Source organism: Trachemys scripta, chromosome 4 (genome assembly GCF_013100865.1).
Source record: "Trachemys scripta elegans isolate TJP31775 chromosome 4, CAS_Tse_1.0, whole genome shotgun sequence".
Lineage (NCBI taxonomy): Eukaryota > Metazoa > Chordata > Testudines > Emydidae > Trachemys > Trachemys scripta.
In genome coordinates, this window is record NC_048301.1 from 132,624,377 (window position 1) to 132,648,426 (window position 24,050).

Here is a 24,050-nt window from a genome sequence, read left to right on the forward strand (position 1 = left end):
GGTCCGGCCCCACAGTGGAATGGATGGTCTAGCAGGCCCCTGCGGTCTCAGACCTCTAGGACCCTCTGCCCTGAGGTTCCCGGCTCTCCCACTCCCCCTCTGGACTGAGTGCCTTTGCAGAGGTGCAGTTTGCTGGGCTGTCCTGCTGTGGGACCTGGGCAGGGAGGGCAGCAGTGTCTCCAGGGCCATCTGTTCAGCTTCCCAGGCTCAAGCTATGGCTCCAGAGTAGCTAGTCACCTGCCTGATCATGAGCGAGGGACGGGCTGGTGGCAGAACACCTGCCACCAGCCCCCATCCCTGCCTTCCAGTCCCTTGGCTGTGCTGCCACCTCCTAACCTGCAGATCGGCGACGCTGCTGCAGTCCCAGCTCCCTGCCAGCCTCCCTTACGCACAGCCACTCCTTGCAGTCTCACTCCTGGGCCAAGGAGCAGCTGGGCAGAGGCTGAGCTGTGGAGCAGCGGCGTCTGACAGAGCTATGAAGGGGCACTCACTGTTCCCAACGCCAGGGCCGGACACAGCGCACGGGGTCTGGAGCCACTGCCCCAGCCAGGGCTGGATTAAGGTGTAGGTGATACAGACCTCTTCTGCTTCCTAGGTGAGAGAAGGGGACCCCACTCCCTGCATCTGGCTCTCTGGGAGGGAAGGGGGGCGCTGACACTGTAAGTGCAGGGGTGGGGAGACTGTGTCATGGTGCTCTGTGCTTGGAGCCCAAATGGCTCTCTCCGTGTAACTGCAGTGAATATGAGGGTTCCGGGCACTCAGTCTGCATGAAGGATGCAGGCGCAGGTGCTGGGCTCTGGGCGTGTTCTGCCAGCTGTGTCCAGCTGTTCAAATCTTGTGCTGCTGAGCACTTAGCCCTGGTGACGAGTGCTCATCAACCTGAGTGCCTGGCGCACAGTCTGACCTTGCATGTGTACATCAGTACCAATCTCCTCTCCACGAGCAGTGATTGATCCGCTGGGCCCGCGACCTCACTAATTCCCAATGGTGATCCCGAATCTGGGCGTTTCCTTGGTGCAATTGGTTGGTTGCCTCTCTGTGCATCGTGCACCGGTGATGGGACAGAGGTGGTCGCCAACAGCATGCCAGCGAACCCAACTTTCAGAAATTGCTGCCAGACACCAATATTCAGGTCCCAGGCAGCAGCTCTGCCCTGGCAATTGACTATAGTTAAATCCCAGCACAGAGGAAACCCTCCTGCTGCTGCTGGTGACAGCTCCCCTAAAAGAAACTGAAGGCGTAATACTGGATCATTTATGATATAAACACCATGTGCTGTTTGCCGGCTAGAAAAAAAACAGTCTTTCAAATTCTATCAGCGCCACCTGGGTGATTCCCACCCTAGCAACATGCATGGGCCTAACCCAAAGCCCTCTGAAATCCATGGGAGTCAAACTCACTATCCAAAACATGGAGATCTATACGCCTCCGGCAATATTTGCAGAGGGCTGTATCGTGCAACCCTTTGCTAATAGCGGGGTGCACAGGACATATGTGAGCAAGGGCTCATCGACATGAGCAAGGCTTGCAAAATCACCTAGGCCCAGATCATTAAAAAGTATTTAGGTGCCTAACTCCCATGGGAACTAGGTGTCTAAAAACCTTTAAAATCTGACCCTTAGTCCTTAATGCCTGGTCTTTCTACAAGTCCTTCTGGTGCTAGAATACTTGTGGAAAGCAAACCTCCATGCAGGCGTGAAAGCTGCTAATCCCAGGAAAATAACTGGCAGTACTCCCCGCTACACACATGATGGTGTGCCCTGATACCTAACAGAATTGTGATCCGTCTGGCTCTGAGTGCACCACGTACTTTTATAACCGTGCTGCCTGCTCTATTTTGATCTGATGCCCTTGGAGCTATTCAGAAATTCTGAATCCATTTTTTAAATTCTTATTTACAGCTACAGATGTGAATTGGTCCCAGAAACACCCGGTGAGTCCATATGCCCTTGTTATTCTTCTGTCTGCTTCTAAGTGTCAGCCCTTCTGTCATGCTGACCTTGTCTAGAAAGGGTGGAGCGTGTGGGGAAATCCTGCCATTTCTGGGTTATTGCACCTAGAAGAGATCACACCTGCTTCCCAGAATCTCCTTTCGGCACCAAGTCCTCGTTAAAACGCTGTTCAGAATTGAAAGCCTATTTCCCTAAAGCCTCCAGGGAGTGCTGTTGCTATTTAAAAAACAAAACTTGGATTTAATTAAAAAATGGCTTCTGCTTCCTTTGAAGCCCTACAGGGCTTGATTGTGACAAGGCAGATCTGACTGACGGATCGGGTGGAAACCAGTGAGCAAATGTCTTGATAAATTAACCCAGGGTTACACAGAGCGAAGAGGAGGGGATATTGCTGTACACCTACCCTTTGGGGCCAAAGCAGGCCATTTGTTATATCCCCGAGAATAATTCAGCATGGTTCCAATTTCTGTATATGCAACTGACTTGGTGTGTGACTTAGAAGAACTTATCGGGGCACAGACTATCCAATAAGTTCTTGGACTGCATTGCAGACAACTTTTTATTGCAGAAGGTTGAAAAAGCTACTGGGGGGAAGCTGTTCTAGACTTGATTTTAACAAATAGGGAGGAACTCATTGAGAATTTGAAAGTAGAAGGCAGCTTGGGTGAAAGTGATCATAAGATCAGAGTTTGCAATTCTAAGGAAGGGTAGAAGGGAGTACAGCAAAATAGAGACAATGGATTTCAGGAAGGTGGATTTTGGTAAGCTCAGAGAGCTGATAGGTAAGGTTCCATGGGAATCAAGACTGAGGGGGAAAAACAACTGAGGAGAGTTGGCAGTTTTTCAAAGGGACACTATTAAGGGCCCAAAAGCAAACTATTCCGCTGGTTAGGAAAAATAGAAAATGTGGCAAAAGACCACCTTGGCTTAACCACAAGATCTTGCATGATCTAAAAAATAAAAAGGACTCATATAAAAAATGGAAACTAGGACAGATTACAAAGGAAGAATATGGGCAAACAACACAGGAATGCAGGGGCAAGATTAGAAAGGCAAAGGCACAAAATGAGCTCAAACTAGCTACGGGAATAAAGGGAAACGATAAGATTTTTTTTATCAATACATTAGAAGCAAGAGGAAGACCAAAGACAGGGTAGGTCCACTGCTCAGTGAGGAGGGAGACTAGGAAATGTCAGAGGTACTTAATGACTTCTTTGTTTCAGTCTTCACCGAGAAGTCTGAAGGAATGCCTAACATAGTGAATGCTAATGGGAAGGGGGTAGGTTTAGTAGATAAAATAAAAAAAGAACAAGTTAAAAATCTCTTAGAAAAGTTAGATGCCTGCAAGTCACAGGGCCTGATGAAATGCATCCTAGAATACTCAAGGAGCTAATAGGAGGTATCTGAGCCTCTAGCTATTATCTTTGGAAAATCATGGGAGACGGGAGAGATTCCAGAAGACTGGAAAAGGGCAAATATAGTGCCCAACTATAAAAAGGGAAATAAAAACAACCCAGGAAACTACAGACCAGTTAGTTTAACTTCTGTGCCAGGGAAGATAATGGAGCAAGTAATTAAGGAAATCATCTGCAAACACTTGGAAGGTGGTAAGGTGATAGGGAATAGCCAACATGGATTTGTAAAGAACAAATCATGTCAAACCAATCTGATAGTTTTCTTTGATAGGATAATGAGTCTTGTGGATAAGGGAGAAGCTGTGGATGTGGTATACCTAGACTTTAGTAAGGCATCTGATACAGTCTCGCATGATATTCTTATTGATAAACTAGGCAAATACAATTTAGATAAAGCTACTATAAGGTGGGTGCATAACTGGCTGGATAACCATACTCAGAGTTATTAATGGTTCCCAATCCTGCTGGAAAGGCATAACAAGTGGGGTTCCGCAGGGATCTGTTTTGGGACCGACTCTGTTCAATATCTTCAACGACTTAGATATTAGCATAGAAAGTACGCTTATTAAGTTTGCAGATACCACCAAACTGGGAGGGATTGCAACTGCTTTGGAGGACAGGGTCATGATTCAAAATGATCTGGACAAATTGGAGAAATGGTCTGAGGTAAACAGGATGAAGTTTAATAAAGACAAATGCAAAGTGCTCCACTTGGGAAGGGAAAATCAGTTTCACACATACAGAATGGGAAGAGACTCTTTAGGAAGGAGTACGGCAGAAAGGGATCTAGGGGTTATAGTGGACCACAAGCTAAATATGAGTCAACAGTGTGATGCTGTTGCAAAAAAAGCAAACGTGATTGTGGGATGTATTAACAGGTGTGTTGTGAGCAAGACACGAGAAGTCATTATTCCACTCTATTTTGCGCTGGTTAGGCCTCAACTGGAGTATTGTGTCCAGTTCTGGGCACTGCATTTCAAGAAAGATGTGGAGAAATTGGAGAGGGTCCAGAGAAGAGCAACAAGAATGATTAAAGGTCTAGAGAACATGACCTATGAAGGAAGGCTGAAAGAATTGGGTTTATTTAGTTTGAAAAAGAGAAGACTGAGAGGGGACATGATAGCAGTTTTCAGGTATCTAAAAGGGTGTCATAAGGAGGAGGGAGAAAACTTGTTCACCTTAGTCTCTAAGGATAGAACAAGAAGCAATGGGCTTAAACTGCAGCAAGGGAGGTTTAGGTTGGATATTAGGAAAAAGTTCCTAGCTGTCAGGGTGGTTAAACACTGAAATAAATTGCCTAGGGAGGTTGTGGAATCTCCATCTCTGGAGATATTTAAGAGTAGGTTAGATAAATGTCTATCAGGAATGGTCTAGACAGTATTTGGTCCTGCCATGTGGGCAGGGGAGTGGACTCAATGACCTCTTGAGGTCCCTTCCAGTCCTAGAATCTATGAATAAGTCCCTTCGCCTTTCTTTTTCCCCTCCTGCCCTTGTCTATTTAGATTGTGAACTCTCCAAGGCAGGGTCTGTGACTGTGCAGTGCCCAGCACAGTAATATGAAGTCTAACAAAGCCCCCCTTCTCCTGGGTGTGGCGTGTCAGCGAGGAACAGAGCAGGATTCCCCAGGATGGATTTGCTGCTCAAACTGATCCAAGTGAAAACGTAGGGGAATTTCATTTACTCTCTGGTTCTCTATGCCATGCTGTCTAGTTATGGTGCTTCGTGCTGACTGCCCACTTACGTCACCTGGTACCGTGTCTATTCCCTGCTTGGGAACATTCGAACATCATTAGAATGATTTGTCGGTTTCTGGCACCAGTGCTCAGGGGGCATTGATATAAAATTTTGCTCTCCACAAGTACTTACGTGTAAAATCTGTAGTCAGAGTGAAATTCACCCCAGTGTGGAGGGACCACTGGAGGCCCCAGTGGTAGCTGGCGATGACATTATTTATTGAATGCCCGTTGGTGGCTTTCACCCCTGGTGTGTGAGTGTCTACCTAACAGGTGGAAATACTCCCAGATAAGCAGGTCTGCTTCCATCCAGCAAAGGAGGGAGATGCACTTCAATCATCCTCTGTACTGTTGCCCTTGATGAAGGCAGAGCTAGGCCAATGCTGAGTGTTATTGACAGCCCCACCCATAGTGGCTTGGAACTAGGATGCTGTGTGTCTTACAGGATCCTATAAAGATTGGGCTGGAAGGGACCTTGAGAGGTCATCTAGTCCAGCTCCCTGTGCTGAGGCAGGACCATGTAAACTTAGACTAGCCCTGACTTGCATTGACAATAATGCAAGCAATGCAGCTCTATCCCTGGGAAATGTGATTGACTTGGTTCCAGAAGAGACATGCTCTCCCTTAGTACCTCAGGAGCTTGGCTTTTGGAGCTGTCATCCCTTGAAATAGATCAAGGGCATATTTAGTCCAAAAACCTCCCAGAGCTGGGGACAGCCAAAGTGCAGTCTGCAGGTCAGACGTGGACCTGCAAAGCTAGGTGATGCTGCCCAAAGCCACCCTCATCTGCTATATGAAGAGCTGGCCTACCAGAGAAACTACAGCTCCCAGCATGTAATAATCCATTGGAACAATTCCCCACCTTGGGGAAAAGCATGTGCTAGCTGGAGTTTGCCCTGAGATGCATTTGCACAGGAAACCATGATCTGAGGACTTCAGTGATTCAGGCAGAGGTTAGGGGTCTATCACAGGAGTGGGTGGGTGAAGTTCAGTGGCCTGTGATATGCAGGAGGTCGGATTACATGAGCATGATGGTCCGTTTTGGCTTTCAAGTCTGTGATGCAGCCCTCAAGGCATGGGTTGAAGTGTTTTCATGCTCCATGCTGGCGAAGGGTGTGTAAGGGTTAGGGTGGGGGGAGGAGGGGAGCTGTGCTAGGGACTCTTTGCATATGCACATAAATAAGAATTGTTAATGTAGAGCGCACAAAGGCTAGGGAGGATGGTCTCGTTTCAGCACAAGCCAGCTGCTGTGGGGTCTAGTCCTGGCTCTGACTTGGGCCTCCTGTCTGATCTTATCCTCTGGCGTATGTTCTGCAGGAGGTCTGGTTCTAAGAATGCTGCCCTCTCCCTCACAGGGCGATTGGGAGGCTGTCCATTTTTAGCCAAGTGCTTTGAGATCCTTGAATAGAAAGCACCATAGAAGAATGAAGTGGAACTGGGTGGTGCAAGGGGACAGAGTATCCCTATTATGGGATGTCCAGGGACCCTCATCACTGCACTATCTCTGCACAATCCTTAATACGCATAGCCTCCCCCAGCATCTGTTATCCCTGCTCTAGAGGTGAAGAGCTGAGGCCCAGAGACATTAAGGTTGGACCCAAAGCCCAATGAAGTGGCTTTCACCAAAGGACTTGCTGGCTGAGCTGGGACTCAAACCTGCATCGTCTGAGCTCCAGGCCAGTACCTTGGTCCTAAGTCCATTCTTCCTTCTCTACGGCTCTTCTAGCACATCTCCTAGATGAATGCAGGGAAAAGATGCTGGAACAGACGAAGTACATAGACTGGGCAAGGCCCTGGAGACTGTCTTAAAATGACATGAGCTCTGGCCCCGGGGCTCTTCCACACTGCCGAGAAGTCTGTCTTGGTACTCAGCGTCATTTTTTCCCCTTCTTCAAACTCATCTCTTGTCTCCTAGGAACACCCCCTTGAATCAGTCTAACCCACGTCCTCTCCCCCACTTGTCGTTACCCTTTGGAGATAGCTAATCTCCCCTCTCCCCACAAGATGTCATTGGCTCAGGCTACGCATGGATGGTGTTGTACTTAAAGTACTGCACAGGATCTTTTCAGGGGGAATAAGACAAAACGCCACATTTATTAGTAATACATGTATTCATTAACACTGTATTATATGCATATAATATATTACACTTACACTCTCTCACACACACAAACACACTCCGTCTTGTTGTTACCAATTAGTTGCTCCCCTTAACTTCACTGGCCAGGTGAGTTAGATGGGGGAGGGGTTGGAGCCGGGCTTCAGCCGATCCGGATCGATGCTCCCATGTTGACAAGGCGAGACCCGGGGTCCTCTGCAAGACACCTTACTTTTATAGCAGCTTTTTTCTTATGCAAATCTATACCAGATTCAAACTCTGTGTCTGTGTCCATTGGTCCTTTGTGCTGCTTTCTTTTGAGTGTTGTCCCAATGCTGCAAAGAGGGTGTTTCCAAAAGAAGGTGCTTGCTTCTAACCCCCGAGGCCGTCAGTATGTCTGCTTGTCTTTAATGAGCCCACTTGACACGTTTTATTGTTCTTGGGTCTGGCTCCTCCACCAATAATGTTGTCCCACAAACTTATACAGGATCGTTTTAGGGGTCAAGGCAAAGATGCCACATTTATTATTAATCGGTAACTATTAACAAATACCTCAATGCTTATATATACACACACACACACACACACACCCAAAATGTTCTGCAGCTGCTGGATAGTTACCAGTCCTGAGTGTAGTTTGAGTTCGCAGCTTGGGATCGTAGCTCGTGACAGCTAACTGGCCAGGAGAGCTGAGCACGAGGGGGAGCCGGGTCTCTGTCGGGCGCGCACTGATGCTCCTTAATGTTGATAGCAGAACGTTACCCAAAGTCTCTCATCTCACCCTTTCTTTTTTTATAGGAGTTTTTTGAATTCAAAGTCTCTAGGTCTCGCTGTGTCACTCTGCCTCTGGGTTTGACTTGATCACCCGTCAATTGCAGGCGTGACTGTCAGCCTGGGACCTGGCTTTGATCTTCCTTCTGTTGTTTCTTTTTAAGGTGGATGTTTCTTGCTTGAGTTAGGGCTGTTGTCTAGTTCTTCAGCCGTTGGTATTTGAACTTTATCTCATCAGGACGGGCTGGTGCTGGAGGTTGATTTTATCACCCATACATCCCTCATTCACACATCTTAACTAAACTAATAAAATTACAGCAGGGTTTGCAAAAATGAAGGTTGCAGCAAGCCCTTACAAAATGGAGTAAGCATTTTAAAATGGGGTTTAAATTACACTATGGCACAGAAGTTACAATGTAGGCACAATGGCAAGTGTAATAAAAGTTACAATGTAGTAACAGAAGTTACAATGGTACAGTGGATAACTTAAAAACAATTTCATTCACATTGGTTCTACAATGGGAATCTTCCAATGATCTTCAGAAGCTAATTCCCTGCGATGTGGCTGGACGCAGTGCTGTGGGGGACAGTCTCCTCTTGCTCACACCTGTTAGATGACACCCGTGACTCTCAGGCAGGGGAGTCATTCCCAATTTACACCAGATGGCTTGAGCAGAGCCGTAGCATTAATGGGTCAATGGCACACCGTTCTTCTGACTGTTCTCAGCCAAAATGCAAGTTACAGGGCTCTGGAAAGCCCCTGAGACTTCTCTGCCTACTCTGCAGTTACAGGGTGTGATGGCAGCTTGTGTAGACCTACCCTAGCTATCTTTGCTTGAGTTCGCTTGTCTACTGGTGGCAGTGAAGCTGCAGGAACGCAGGTTTCAAGCTGGACTAGCCACCCAAGTAATTAACGGGATTCCGGGGGGACTTGTACAGTCTGGGCTGCTACAGCGTCACTGCTGCAGTGTCCAAGCTAGCTAGAACAAAGCGAACTCTGTGCTGTCGCACCCTGTGATTGCAGTGTAGACGTACCCATAGTCACAGGCACTCCCTGGCCACAGCGTACGCTACGCGAGCTGAATGGGCAGCTTACGGCGGAGTCGATCCACGTGTAGCTCCACCCATCACTCCTGCGGAGCGAGTTCTGGGTTCTGATGGAGCAAAGCAGCAGCACCAGCTGAGTGTGTTGCGGTGACTTGCCCTTACAAACAGCACTGTGTCTGTAGGAAGCCTCCTCCCCATGAGGATCCATGGTGTGAAATCTAAGGGAGGCTGCCTGCCTGGATCCCTGCTGGAGGGGAAACATGTGCCCGCTGGGAAGCAGGAACTGAGACATGCATGTACCCGAGCTATGTCTATGGGCCCCCAGCTGCCACCAATTCCTCTGATTCCTCCCCCTAAACTGGAACCTGCTGTGAGACTGATGGTTGGGAAGCTCCAGGTGCCAAAGCTGACATAGCCTCGTGGCAGCCGAGGGGCAGCTTGTAGTCCTGTTTCCTCTCCCTTGACTCCCAGGAAGAAGCTCTGAGCTGGGAAACTGAACCCCCCAGAGGTTCAATAGGCCTGAATTTGACCTCTGTGTCAATATGGCATTCAACGGAGCTGTCCCCTTCAGTTTTATAGATGCCTGGCACTTAAGCTGCTAATGTGGGATGACAAGGCCAGGTCCCTGGGCATCAAGCATCTCCAGCTCCTAGTGGGATCCTCATTTGCAAATAAGGGGGCACGCTGATTTTGGGAGCCTGGTTGGGAAGGTTGTGTTAGACCATTGTACCCAAGATGCCTGCTCGGTAGACACCATGGCTAAGCTCAGGTGGCACAAACACATGAGGAGAACAGCTCCCCTAAGGAGGTTTTACAAAGGGTGGATTGTGCCAGACCAACCTGATCTCCTCCTTTGAAAAGATAACTGTGTGGGGTTTTTTTTTTTTTTTTTAAAAGACCAAGGAAATGCAGTAGATCTAATCCACCTGGATTTCAGGAAGGCATTTGATACAGTTTCACATGGGACATTATTCATTAAATTGGAAAAAAATGGGGATTAATATGAGAATTGAAAGGTGGTGTACAAGTGTTTGCCAGAGCTCAACCCTCTCCAGGGCAGCAGGGAGCCACACCGACTCACTACCCACTGGGGCTAGGGTACTCTGTCCAGCTGCAGGGTCTCCTCCAGCAGCCCTTGCAATCCTGAAAAGATACAGTCAGCCCGACCCTGGCTCAGGGCGGGCACCAATGTTATGTCAGGGCTCAGACCCTCCGTCAGGGTTGAGCGACAGTAAACACAGTATCTACGCCCAGGCCCTAGGTAAGGGCTGGGCAACAAACATTGAGTCAAGAGCTCAGGCCCTCAGTCAGGACTGAGCAACAATATAAACTAAGCCTCAACAAGCCTGGGAGAGGGGGACGCAGGGGGGACGCAGGCCCTCCCACTCCACTGCATCCCAGCCCCGGGGCCCTAGCAGCAGCAGAAGGCCTTCTACTTAGTCAGTGGGGATCCTGGCCGCAACACACTGACATAGGCTCTGGCAATGCTGCAGCCAGACTGGGGTCAGCTGCCTCTGGGCCTTCCTGGGGGCTGGTGTCGGGGGGGGGGGGGGGGGGGGAGATCCTGGACCATGGGTTCATCCGGCCAGGCGTCGTTCGGTAGGCCTGGCGGCTCCTGGGTAGCAGGCGCCCCGGGCTGCAGAGGTTTCCCAGCCCCGAGCTAGGCTGGAGACATCTGGTCTCTTCCGCGGTTGGGGCCTGACTGGGTTCTGAGGGCCAGCCTTTATACTTCCGGGTCGCCGGCTGACCCCAGGAGGGGCGGGCTCAGAGCTCCCTGGCTCCGCCCACTGCGGCCTCTGGATGGGCTCTTCCCCCTCTGGGGCGCCGGGAAGCCACACCGCCTCATTACAGGTGGATAAAGAATTGGTTGAAGGGGAGACTAGAAAAGGTCATACTGAAAGATGAACTGCCAGGCTAGAGGGAGGTTACTAGGGGTGTTCCACTCAGGGATTGGTCTTGGGACTGATCTTATTTAACATTTTTATTATGGACCTTGGCACAAAAAGTGGGTGTGTGCTAATAAAATTTGCAGATAAGACAATGGGGGGTATTGCCAATACGGAGGAGGACCAGAATATCGTACAAAAGATCTAGCAGACATTGTAAACTACAGTAATACAAATGGGATACAATTTAATGGTGCAAGGTCATGCATTTAGAGACTAACAAGAATTTTTGCTATAAACTGAGGATTTCTCGGTTGGAAGTGACAAAGAAGGAGAAAGATCTGGGTGCCTAGGTTGATCACAGGATGTCTATGAGCCACCGATGTGATGTGGCTGTGAAAAAGGCTAATGCAGTCCTAGGATGCATCAGGCGAGGTATTCCCAGTAGAGACAGGAAAGTGTTAGTATCGTTATACAAGGCACTGGTGAAACCTCCTCTGGAATATTGTGTGTAATTCTGGTCTCCCATGGTTAAGAAAGGTAAATTTCAAACCAGAACAGATGCAGAGAAGGGCTACTAGGATGATCCAAGGAATGGAAAACCTACCTTCTGAGACGAGACTCAAAGAGCTTGACTTGTTTAGCCTAACCAACAGAAGGCTGAGGGGAGATGTGATTGCTGTCCATAAATATGTCGGAGGAATAAATACCAGGGAGGGAGAGGAGTTAAGTGACAATGTGGACACGTGAACAAATGGATATAAATTGGCCATCAGTAAGTTTAGGCTTGAAATTAGTGAAGGTTTCTAACCATCAGAGGAGTGAAGTTCTGGATCAGCCTCCCACAGGGAGCAGAGGAGGCAAAAAAACCTAATTGGCTTCAAGACTGAGCTTGATAAGCTTATGAAGGGGATGGTATGATGAGACTGGCTACAATGGCATGCTCAGGATCTAACTGATCGCCATATTTGAGGTCAGGAAGGAATTTTTCCCTGGGTCAGATTGGCAGAAACCCTTCCTTTGCAGCATGGGGCACAGGTCACTTGCAGGTTTAAACTAGTCAATGACGGAGTCTCTGTAACTTGAAGTCTTTAAATCATGATTTGAGGAGTTCAGTAACTCAGCCAGAGGTTATGGGTCTATTACAGGAGTGGGGGCGGGGGGGAGGTTCTGTGGCCTTCTGCAGGAGGTCAGACTACATGATTATGATGGTCCCTTCTGATGTTAGTCTCTGAGAAACAAACATGCAGGTGACTGAAAAAGAGAACATGCTTGTTGGGTACGTGACAGCAAAAAAATTAGTCTGTGGGAGCAATCAGTTAAGTTAATTAGCTCATCCATTTAAGAAACAGTCTCCAGGCCTCACTGCATTAGCTATCTCAGGAAAGGCACTCAATTATTTGCAACAATGTCACTCTAATTTCCCCTGTAAACTCCATCCCAGCACTGCGAGGGAGCGGCACAAGGCCATATTAATATTCCTTGCTCTGCTGCTTGGCACTGGGCGAGGCAGCCAGAGGCGAGGGAGTGAATGAGCCAACGTGGTGCACTCTTAAAGCAGCAGCGCCATGTGGATTTTGAAACGCTGGGTATCCTTGGGAGAGACATTTGACCACAGGACAGCCAGGCAAACCTGCACTCAGCCCATATTATTACTGGCACTGCTCTGAGGCCCTGTTGTGCTAGGGTCTGTACATTCACATAGTGAGAGACACTCCCTGGCCCAAAGAGCTGACAGTCTAACTAGACAAAGCAGGTTCATCCCCCTGAATGAGCTCCCTCCCCCTTTTCCCTGAATGGGAGCAGGCTCCAGCCCCCAGGGTGGATTTTAGACATAGTCTGTAGTTATGGCATCATTAGTATCTGGAGCAGCATAGGCCGGTTTCCTATTCACTGGCGTAGGAGTCAGCTCTGGGTTCTATTTCCACCTGTGCCATAGACTCCCTGTGTGACCCTGCATACGCCTCTGTGCCTCAGTTTCCCCATGTGTAAAATGGGAGGGGTTTTTTTTACAAAGGGATGGGCTCTATAGACCATAAGTGCTGCTTGTTTCATATGGAAGGGGTGGGTGGATGGGCGGGCGTGCATGCATAGTAAATGGGGATCACTTACCTACCACTAAAATGCGGCCACCTCTGAATGTGCACTTGACTGTGGTAGGTGTTTACACATCCGTCTGGCTTCATTTTCTAACCTACCCATCACGGGCATGTGTGGTCACCCTACAGTATTAACAGTGATACCTCATTAGTCACTGCCCCTCTCTTAATCACAGCAAAGTGTGAGGAGAACTGGCATTGGCTCTCTGAGATGAGAGAATCTGCAAGGCTTAAGAAAAAGAAGGGGAGAGTTTTCCCCTTGAGTTCTCAGATCAGAGTCAGGCACTTTTGCAGTCCTTACTCAAAGGAGCAAGGGTGTCAAATCTCTAACCTCTGTTCTTACAATGTTCTGGGGGCATTGGAGTTAAATAGGGACACGCAAACAACCAACAATAGCCTAGAGCATTGAACAGTGTGAACAAAAATCACTCCCCCTCTCATTTAATCAGCTCTCACATGATTGGTATCCCTTTGGCAGAACCCATGCTAGGTCTCCATCTGTCCAGCATCTTCCAGGGAAAACACAGCTGATGAGAGCTGAGTTTCTAAAGATAAGTCAGGCAGGTAACTGGAAACCAAAAACCTTCCTGGCCTCCTTCAGAAAGCTGCTAAAAGGGCTACTTTTCCCCCATTACAGGTTACCTATTAAGGAACTCTTCTAGGTGTGGCTACTAGCAGCACCTCAATGGGGTAGCTCCAGATATGGTTAATTGGGAAGCATCCATGTAAAGGCTGAAGGCAAGTGGGAAAAACGCCTGCAGGTGTTTTCCCATCTTCTTCTGCAGCATATGCCCAGCTAGCCAATCGCCCGGTGTAACTTGCACTATCTCTGGCCAACTCTGTCTCCCAGGGGTGGTTAGACCCCCGAATAGACTTTCAATGAGACTGCTCCTGCTTCCAAGATAACAGACTGGACTCAGCTCATGCACTAGCAGTGCGTTTCAGCTACAGCGCTCCCAGCTTCCAACCCCACAGCCATTCTGCCTAGACTGCTGCCTGTGCCCGAGTCCGGAAAGTCCTAGTGGCAGATGGCAGCAATCCCATGCATTTTTAAATGGCACTAATTAGGGCTATTAATGCTTCCCTTGCTCAGAGGGGGGCTGCGAGGCTCAGTTCATTAATGTGCATAAAGCAATTTGCAAGTTCCTTGGGTGAAATGTGCGAGAGGAGGGGAAAGGCTGTTACTATAGACCTACATTTTGTGGTCTGCTGTTCAAGGGATCCCATGTTTCTGTCCTGACCATCTAAATGTTTGTTTCCATCATGGAAGCAGCACCGCCACTAAGGACCTGCCCTGCTGGGCAAACCCTCACATTGAGAGGTGCTGGTGCTCCATCACCATCCGCTGTTACCGCTCAAGACCAAGATCGTGGTGTCATTGTGGCTAGTTCTCTGAAAATGTGCTCAATGTGCATCAGCAGCCAGAAAGTGCCAACAGCACACTAGGAACCATTAGGAAAGGGTTAGATAATAAAGCAGAACATAGAATGCCTCAGTATAAATCCATGGTACACCTACACCTCAAATACTGCATGCAGTTCTGGTCACTCCATCTCAAAAAAGATGATGTATTGGGATTAATTAAAAAGATGCAGAGAAGGGCAACAAAAATGATTAGGGGTACGGAACAGCTTCCATATGAGGAAAGATTAGAAAGACTGGGACTGCTCAGCTTAGAAAAGAGACTATTGGGGGATAGGACAGAGGTCTATAAAATCCTGACTGGTGTGGAGACAATGAATGGGGAAGTGTTGTTTACCCCTTCACGTAATACAAGAACTAGGGGTCACCTGATTAAATGAATAGGGGGCAGATTTGAAGCAATCCTAAGGAAGTACTTCACACAATGCACCGGCAACCTGTGGAACTCATTGCCATGAGATGTCTTGAGGACCAAACGTATAAATGTGTTCAAAAAAGAATTTAGCTAAATTCATAGATAGGTTCATTGATGACTATTAGCCAAGATGGTCAGGGACACAACTCCATGCTCTAGGTGTCCCTAAATATCTGATGCCAGAAATTGGGACTGGATGACGGGGGATAGATCACTCCATAATTGCCCTGCTCTGTTCATTCCCTCTGAAGCACCTGGCACTGGCCACTGTCGGAGACAATACTGGACTAAATGGACCATTGGTCTGACCCAGTATGGCTGTTCTTATGTCCTCATCTAGCAATGGCCAGTGTCCCAGGAGTCTGCTTGGCAATGTTCCCACCAAGCAGCCAGGCGAGAGATGCGAGGGAAGGCATCATCCTGGTGGATGAACTGGCAGAGGAGAGCAGGGATTGGTGTAAAAGGGGAGTAATGGAAAAAGAGGAGGGGTTGAGGCTACTTGCAATGCATAGGAATTGGGCAATATCCCTTTAAATAGCTGGGTAGCTTTCTTGTGGGGCTCGCTGACTGTGTCCTGTGTTTGAGAAGCTCCCTGAGCGCAGCAGAGTGAGGCCTGGCCTGGCGGGGGGAGTGGTATAAACATGGCTGTTTGGACCAGAGCTGTGCCCATATCAGTGAGCAAGCAACTCCATGCTGCTGCCTTGCGTCCAGCCAGGCGCCTGCTCCATGGCAGGGGCTTTGTGGACAGGAAAGAGCAAGAGGCCCTTGGGCTGCTCTACATGAGTGCCCTCTGCTGGCTGCCGCGCAGAGTGCTCCGGACAATGGTAGGCATCCCCTGGTATCCACCCCCTCCCCCACTCTTGGTGAGCACAGGGGAGTGGGAGAGAGGAGAAGCAATAGTCCTTTCCAAACCCTGCCTGTAAGTGCCCTGCCCTGCTCTGTCTCCACGAGGCCAGAATGAGGTGTGAGATCCTGCTCACACATGGGAGAGACTAAGCATCTCCCAGCCTGTCTTGGCCTCTCCCTCTGGGGCACCTGGGGCACGCTGCCAGTGGAAATTTTGGCCAGAAGCCGAAGTTAGTGTCGTTCAACTCTGAAGTCCTCTGGAGTCGTGTGTGTGGGGGGAAATCTTTGTCCTTGATCCCATCCCAAACATCTCTCTACAACATGGCTTACTGAGGTCAGGACAAAACTGTGAAAGGAGAGAGCATATTCTAGACGCGCTATGGCGAATCCACTGCAAACCACGTTGAATGATGTACCTCAAAATATCTACAGCATGACCCAGGCAATCAGACTGGCCATCTAGCCTAGTGTCACAGCTCTGATAGTGACCAGCACTACCTACCTTGGGGGAACATGCAAAAAAACTCTCCTGATGAGGACCCAGCAATAATCTGCCCTGGGAGGAGTTATTCCTTAAACCCCTTTTGTGAGTGAGGGATCCCCTGCTGTGGCTGCTGCTCGGTCCCCAGCACAAGCTCACGCCAGAATCCAACAGCGCCAGCGCTGACTGGGATTATTTAATCATCGGCAGAAGAAAGGGAAGGGAGCCAGCCCTGAGTGACTCCCATCAAGCACTGGAACTGGGCTGCCCCGTTGTAATCAGAGTCAAAAATAGCCTGCAATCAATTTCTTTCCCCGGCTCAGTGGGGAGAATGAGAGATGCTTTGGGTGTTTTCTAATTAGGAAGTTAGCCATTTCCTGAGCCTGGCATGGCTGGGCTGGAGCTACCTTGCATGTTCTTGTCTCCAAGCAATCAGCTGTGCGATGAATCAGGAGGCTGGCCCTGTGAAGATCCTTTCTCACAGTTCTCCCATCTCCCCACCGGGTGCAAGCCCTTGCCATGTTGGCATTCATCAGCACCTGCCTTGGAAAATCAATTCCCATGCAGCAGCTGGTTTCCAATAGGTGCCGTGATGTACATGGCACATCAAAGCTCAAAGAGACAGTGTGTGCCACTGATCAGAGCAGGACTGACAGAGTGGGGGTTGGAGACCCTGGGTCCTATTTCTGGCTCTCGGAGGGGTGTGTGAGCAGGGGCCTCGGGGTCCAGGCTCTGGGAAGGAACTGGGGCCTGGTAATTGAAGCAGAGCATTGTGCCTCAGTGTTTGGCAATAGAAAGACACAGGTGGAGCTGTGCAGAATATCGGTACGAACTGCATGGCTCTCACTTGCACCGGGGTTTCTGTTTGAGCTCAGGCCAGGCAGGCTCAGGGGTTTTGAGCCCAGTTTCCTGTGACACTGAGGCCAGTTCAGGTTTTTTTTCACAGCTTTTGCAGAATGGTAACATGGAACTCAAGCCCGCAATCCAAACCAGACCTAATGCAATAGCTTCTATGGTGCCTAGGTTCTTTGGAGACCCCAAAATGCAGCAAGGGGCTGGAGTCAATCCTCCTCAAGATCAGTGTCCTATGATCCTCAGCTCCCAGAAAGTCAGTGTTCAGTGCATTAGGGTGTTGGACCCGGCTGGGCTGGGCACTGCACAGACACAGAGTGAGACTCCTCCTAGGTCCAAAGAGCTCATAGGCTAAATAGACCAGAGAAAGGAAGGATGATTCTTCCTGTGGCACGGGTGGGGAAGGTGATAGCCTGTCTCTCACCTGGGGCTGCTGGGTGCTGAGCACATAGGGATATCTGCCCCCACATGTCTCAGGCTGAACACCTAACAATGTTGACCCCTGCAAAACAGAGGGTGCTTATGTAAATAATAGCATGAGTTTTAGGACAGGAAGGTGGGGGGTGGGGGAAGAAGTGGTGCTCCAGGAGGAATTTAAGGAAAGTGGTTGCAATTCATTAGCCCAGGAGATCAGGGCTAATGCCCTCGCTCATCACTATGTGCTTGTAGCAAACACAGCAGCTGGGAGTTTGGTTTCGCCATCTATCTCGCCAAGCTGGCGCCAGCAGGGGCACAGCCCTGACCACCATGTTGGTGCACTGATTCAATACTGAGTGCCTCCTACCGAAGCAATGCTGCCATCTTTGCTCTTTAGGGAGATCTTCCATCCAACTCCACGGCTTGGCTGCTTGGCTTGGAAGAGCCAACAAGATCTCTGTACAAGGTGGTAGGCGCTAAAAACTAAGGTGCGACTGGGGATACATCTGATTCCATCCTGCATCTCTGCAGTGGTGCCGAAAGGAATAGGGGAAATCATTGGCTTTGGGCATTGGCACAAACCTGGTAGAGAGAACACGTTAAAGTGAAGGACCTGCTTTAAAACAGAGATCTGGTTTGGAAGGATTGTAACTTCTTCAAAAGAATATGCCCCCAGGGCACCAGAGGCAAATGTGTTCTTGCCCAAGGAGCTGCGCTGGTGCTTCCGATGTGCTGGGGTTAGGTTAGAGCTTCAGGGCGTGTTGCAGAGATGTAAGAGTGACGTAATTTACCAGGAACCATTCTAACAGGTACAGGAGCCCACCTCTTTCCTTCCCGGTAACTTCAAACCCACATCCAAAATTGCAGTGCCCTGGCCAGCTCCCGCAGAGGCAAGTGAGGTGAGCGGTGTGCATAGAGTAAACCCCTGCAAGAAGAACACATCCAAAATATGCTCAGTAATAAAAACCCTCTGCGGCAGACTGTGGAAGAACCACAAAGCCCTGGCCTGCATTAGGTCAGGACACATCTGTGCTTCCCCCTGCAGCTAAAATGAAGCTTCTTCTTAACCTCTGCCAGGTAGTGCCCTGAAGTTAGAGTTTAATCCCTTGTATTATTTCTCTCTCTACTGTAACTGTGGATCTTCTCATTACTCATGTGCGTATTTGTCTTTTTTTCTTCTTTTTCTTCATATTACTGAGTTCTTGGCTTCACTGATACTTGTGGTGCAAAGTTCCACCAGTTAATTGTGTTGCGCAAAACTAGGTTCCCTTTGATTAGTTTCCCTTTTATTTTTTTATTGGATGTCCCCTTGGAAAGGGGGAATAGGAGCACCTGACTTACTTGCTCACTCCTACCCCATCTTTTATGGCTCCTGGAAGGATAAAGAGTGATGCACACAAACCTGCCACTGACCTGCTGAAACCATCCTGCCCCCATGCTGTTTGTTTAGAGGGATGCTGGAGTGGGTACCTGAAGGCACTGAGGCTGGAGACGGAGGAGAAGAGAACTAGAAAACACAGGATGTGTAGCATGACTGGACTATTGTGATAGTAGAAATCTCTTCCTTCCAAGCATAACAAGATGTTAAATGGACCGTCTTCTGCAGGGGCTGAACCCATCATCTCTCGCTCGAAAAGTGTCTCCTGCTTGAGCTAAACTCCCCAGGTATTTGCTAGTGGATTCATCAACTACAGTACTTTGCATGGTCCTGCCAGTCGAGGGGGCTACACTGTGTTAGCAGGGGTAAGACAAAGCCCTCTGAACCCTTGCCGAATGTCCACCAGCAACACCTCACCAACAGAGCTGCATGAGCAAGGTGCTCCAGGCAGCTTTCCTGCTGATGTTTGCCTGCGGTCGAGTTTGCAAAGCAGCAGCAATTTTATGTGTGAGATATTTCCCAATTGTCTGATGGAAAATTTGAAGTAGATTTTCTCCACCACCGCGGGGACAACGTCAAAAGCGGCGTGTGGTCCAAAATGCAACATGGTCTTGTGAAATGGTATTCTCCCCCTGGAAGAGTAGGGAGTGGGTGAGTCCTCGAAAGCCAGCCAACTAGCTTAGTAGAGTAAGCAAAGGGCTAGCAGGGGCAATTCACCCATTCTTAGGCCAGGCCGTGGAAGAGGTGGTCTAACTAGTATTTTGCAAGCACTTTGCAGATATTATGGAGCTACCTCTAGGCATCACCACAATCTAAATCATAAGCCAGATCCTAAGATCCTCTTTCACAGATGGGGATACTGAGGCAACGAGCAGTTAAGCAGCCCACTGCTGCCAAAGGAAATGACCTCCAACTGACCGAGGACTTGAATTGCTCCCCATCAGCTTTCTGGCCTGGGCTCAGGAGATCAAAATGCAAAGGCTTGATGGAGGAATCCCTGCCTCTGCCTGGGCTAGCGTGACAGGCCCTGGATAGAATCAATGAGTTGATGTAGGATCAAAATCAATGGCAATTTGCAGCTGCCCATGCTCCTGTAGCCGTCTAGCTGCACCAAGGCAGCTTTATGGCCTCCTCCAGCTTCCTTATCACATTAGCTATGGGGTTTCTTCCTTATTGCATTATAAATTATTTCCAGAAATCAATCTAACACGGCTGCCTTGACAGGGAGGAAGATTGGAACAGACTGTCCCGTCTTCTAAAGGCTGGTCGTGACTCCCAGCACCGTGCTCACCCTGAGCTCCTGGCTGCAGCGTACTCCTGAGCCCCAGATGAGGGCGGGAGCCATCAAGTGCGGCACCAGGAGAGGCATCCAGTCTGTGCCCCTGCTCAGCGGGCAAACTGAAAGATGGGGAAATGCTTCATTTAAACTCCCTCCAGCTCTCCCCTTGTGTTTAGATGGAAGAGGCAAATTGGGGGATAGGGGGGCAAGGAAGGTTTATTTTTTCCCTTTTCCCCCTAATCTACCCTCCAGTGCTGACCTAAGTTCCCTCTAGGCTGGGTGGCTGCACAGCAGGCTATCAAGGGCGGCACAGGTGGGGAGAGGCACCTGGCCCCGGGCTGCCCTTGGGGAAGTCCTCTTCCCCCCTGCAGACACCAGGCAGCCTGCACCCCAAACCTCTCCTCCGTAGCCCCTGGAAATACTGAGGCTCAAAATAAGGTGCATAAGTTTAACAAGGAGGGGAATGAACCCTTGGAATGATGTACCTGTGTACTCCAGTGCCTGAAGTCTGCAAATCAAGCTTGGGTGTCTCTATTTAAAAAAATTAAAAACGTGCTGTAGCTCTGCCACCAGTGATGGGCTTGATGGGAGGCAGTGCTTAAGGGGGCCTGCAGCCCTAGCCAAAAAAAAAAAAAAAAAAAAAAAAATAAGCCAGGGCAGCTTTAAGCAGTGTTTTACCAAAGCTGCTGCTGCCAAGTTAGGATAGTCCTCTCCTCCCCCCTGTGCTTTCTCTGACCACTCTAAGCACGGGCTGTAGGAATTCCTGGTGCAGTTCTCCAGCCTGTTATGTAAGGGGTGAGACTAAACGAGCAGAATGATTCCTTTGGGCCTTGCAATCTAGGACTCACTGAATTCCCCTCCACCCTGAATCTTCTCTAAAGAGCTTTACCCCCGCCCCCAATAGTACAGCTCTGCTCTGCCCCTCATCTCCCTGAGAACAAAACCGGGGCTAAGACTGTGTGCATGTGCAAAGCCTCAGGCAGAAGGGAAGCGGGTTCCTTCCTAAAACAACATCATGGAAAAAAAATCTAGAGTAAAAACTCCAGGGCCCGAGTAACTGCTGGTGTAATTGCCCGGGCCTCGGCAGGAAATTAAATCCAGAGTCTATTTAGTAGCATTACAAATAGAGGAAAATGCAAGTTTGTCTCTGCAGCAAGAGCCCCCTGTTGCCATGTACACAGGCACACATGCTGACCTGCTCACACATGCACCAAAGTATGGGCACACAGACAGGCATTCACAAAAGTACACATGGTGCCATACACCCCTCCCAACAGACATGCACACGTGTGAACATAGTGACATGCACCCTACACGCCTGTGCATGCATGCATAGCCACCACGCTCCCATGTTCAGAGACATACGCATGCACACAAGCAGGGACCCCAGTCCAGCCCGTGCAGTGTCCTTGCAGGGGGCAAGTGCTGAGGGCTGCCCCTGTAGCATTTGTCCCTCTCCCAGGGAGTTGCAGCAGCCGGGAGGCTGGAGGGGTCCGGCTGGGCTCCCCTGCCAAGGGCGCTGTAGCATCCCAGGCTGCAGAAAGTTCAGGGGCTCCCCCCACCCCGGCAGAGTTCCGCCCCGCGCGGGGTGCAGGACGCACGTGGGAGCCGATGCAGCGGGATGTGAGAGGCATCACAATGGAGAGCGAGCGGTGTTCGCGCTACCGCAGAGCAGGGAGGAGGCACGGGGGGGGCGATTCATCGGCGGGCTGGCCGGGCGCTGGAGCCCAAGTCCCGCAGTGCTCCGGAAGGCAGCGGCCGCGGCACCTGCCCGGTAAGCCGGGCCCCACCGAGCATGAGAGCGCTGCGCTTGCCTGCTGTCCGGGGCGGGCCGGGGAAGCCCCCTCCCCCCCCCCCCGTGAAGTGCAGCCAGCTGGGGGAGGCGGGGGCTCCTGCCCCCCGGGGCAGGGGGGGTGTCACGGCGTGGGGCTGAGGCCGGGGCACGGGCTGCAGTGGAAGTTTGAGGGCATCAGGCGCTGCGGGGCTCCCGGCCCCGGGGTGCTCTCCTGGGACGGGACGGGGGGTGCCCGGCCGCGGGGCAGCTCTGCCCTGTCCAACCTGGGCTCGGGAGGGGGCTGCCCGGCGCAGCTTTAGCTCCAGAGCCGCCAGCCCAGCGGCAGGGGCGATCCCGGCCAGCGGAGGCTGCCTGGGGCGGGAGCAAGTCAGTGGAATTAGTCCGGATTTACACCAGGGTAACCTGGCCCCTAATGCTCACTGGGGGCTCCGCTCTGCCCCTGTCCCCTCCCCCCACTCCCCAATTCAACTGAAGTTGGAACCACCCCTGGTCCTGCACCAGCCCCTGGGGTGAGCCCCATCCGCACCTGGCTCCCCCAGCCAAGGCGAACAGCCCCTGGCAAAGGACAGGCTGGGAGCCAGGGTCTTTCTGCCCCCACCTGCCCCTGTCGGATGGGCCCTTCCAGCGCTTTGTCCTGACGGCTGCGGTCAGAGGCAGCGTGTAGCTGCTGAGCTGGGCTGGGGATAAGGGATCCTGGACGTTTCCCTTGGGGGGTGACCCAGTGGTAGGGGAAGAGATTTGGGCCAGGACCCCCCCCTCAGCCAGAAGCCGTTGACAGGCTGCTGCTGAGTATCCCTTGCATTGAAATAAAAACCACGTCCCCCTGAATCTTTCTGTCTCCCCATGGCACTTCCCTGGCCCCCGACGCTGGAGCCATCGGAGCACCTGGCGATCATTAGTGCATTTTTCCTGGGAAGCCCACCAGTGCCATGGGCCCATTTTACACATTGGGGGGAGGGGGGCTGAGGCCCAACAAGGCTAAGGGTACATCTGTGCTGCAAGAAAACACCCATGGCAGCGAGTCTCAGAGCTGGGCTCCGGCTCCAGCCCCAGCGGGAATGACTCTGCTGCTTTTGTTTCAGTGCCATGGCATGAGCCCGAGTCTGTAGACCTGGCCCCGGGACTCACTGCCTTGGGTTTTGGGGGGGTTGTTTTGCTTTGTTTTGTTTTTTGCAGCATAGACATACCCACAAGAGACTTGACCAAGGTCACACAGTGAGTCTGTTGCAGAGTAGAGAAGTGAGATCTGCTGGGTCCCAGGCTAGGGACCTAGCTACTGAGCCATCCTTTCTTTACAAGTTTTAACGAATCCAGCCTTGCAGGTCCCCAGGGATTCTCCCTCCCCCCATGTTACAGATGGGGAAACTGAGGCATCAAAGGGCTTTACCCAACATCTCAGAGCAAGAGTATCAGAGACAGGAATAGTGCCGTCCCTTGATTTAATCACCAGTCCACATTCCTGCGGTGAGGCTTGTCTTCAGTTTATCCTACCCTCCCACACTTTTGGGCTCTTCTCTACCTATCTCCCCATCAGCCCCCATTTCTCCTTCGTAACCTCTGGACTCCCCCCCCCCCACGATACCCCTACCCACCACACACAGCCTGTTACCCCTGCTGCAGCCCCACTGCCCCCGACCAGGCAACAGGAATCTCTAAGGGGGAGCACAGCTCCCTCCTTTCCTGCTGGGGGTGAGAGCAGTGGGCCTGGCTGTGCCAAGCACCCCCCTTCAAAGCTGTGCAATGCCCCCTAGAGCACAGACAGTCCCAGTTCAGAGGGACCCAGTGGCCTCATGGTTAGATCAGGCTGATGGGAGGCAGCTAGGGCCAGAGAGAGGGTGCCAGGGAATAGGGAGGTCTAGTGGTGTTCACTGTAGGGTTGTGACCTGATTGAGGGTACAGTGGGGTCTCCATGTACTCAGTGCCCTTCTGTCATTGCCTCTTGCGCTGTCCCATGTTCCATTTTTGCCTCCTTACCTCCACCTGCCTTTCCCCTCCGACCAGATTCTGATCTCATTCACCCTGGTGTAAATCCAGAAAAACTGCCCTGGTTTCAATGTGGTTACCTCGGGATCTATGCCGCAGTCGGTGAGATCCAGCCCCTCTCTCGGCTCTCAAGTAACATGATGCCCTTTGTTGGGGCATTAGCAGCAGAGTCGAACCTGGG

General features: G+C 50.6%; 1 protein-coding gene across 3 annotated transcripts in view; it reads left to right on the plus strand.

The window, feature by feature from the left end:
- SYT2 (synaptotagmin 2) overlaps positions 1 to 24,050 on the plus strand; it is a 206,036-nt gene that overhangs the window by 89,320 nt on the left and 92,666 nt on the right. The window contains exon 1 of one of the 3 annotated variants that reach the window (XM_034767612.1): positions 21,800 to 21,865. The exons of the other annotated variants lie outside the window; for them this stretch is intronic. The gene's annotated coding sequence lies outside the window, so the exon portion shown is untranslated. Of the gene's footprint in view, positions 1 to 21,799; positions 21,866 to 24,050 lie in introns of those variants that run through there. 3 annotated transcript variants of the gene reach the window in all.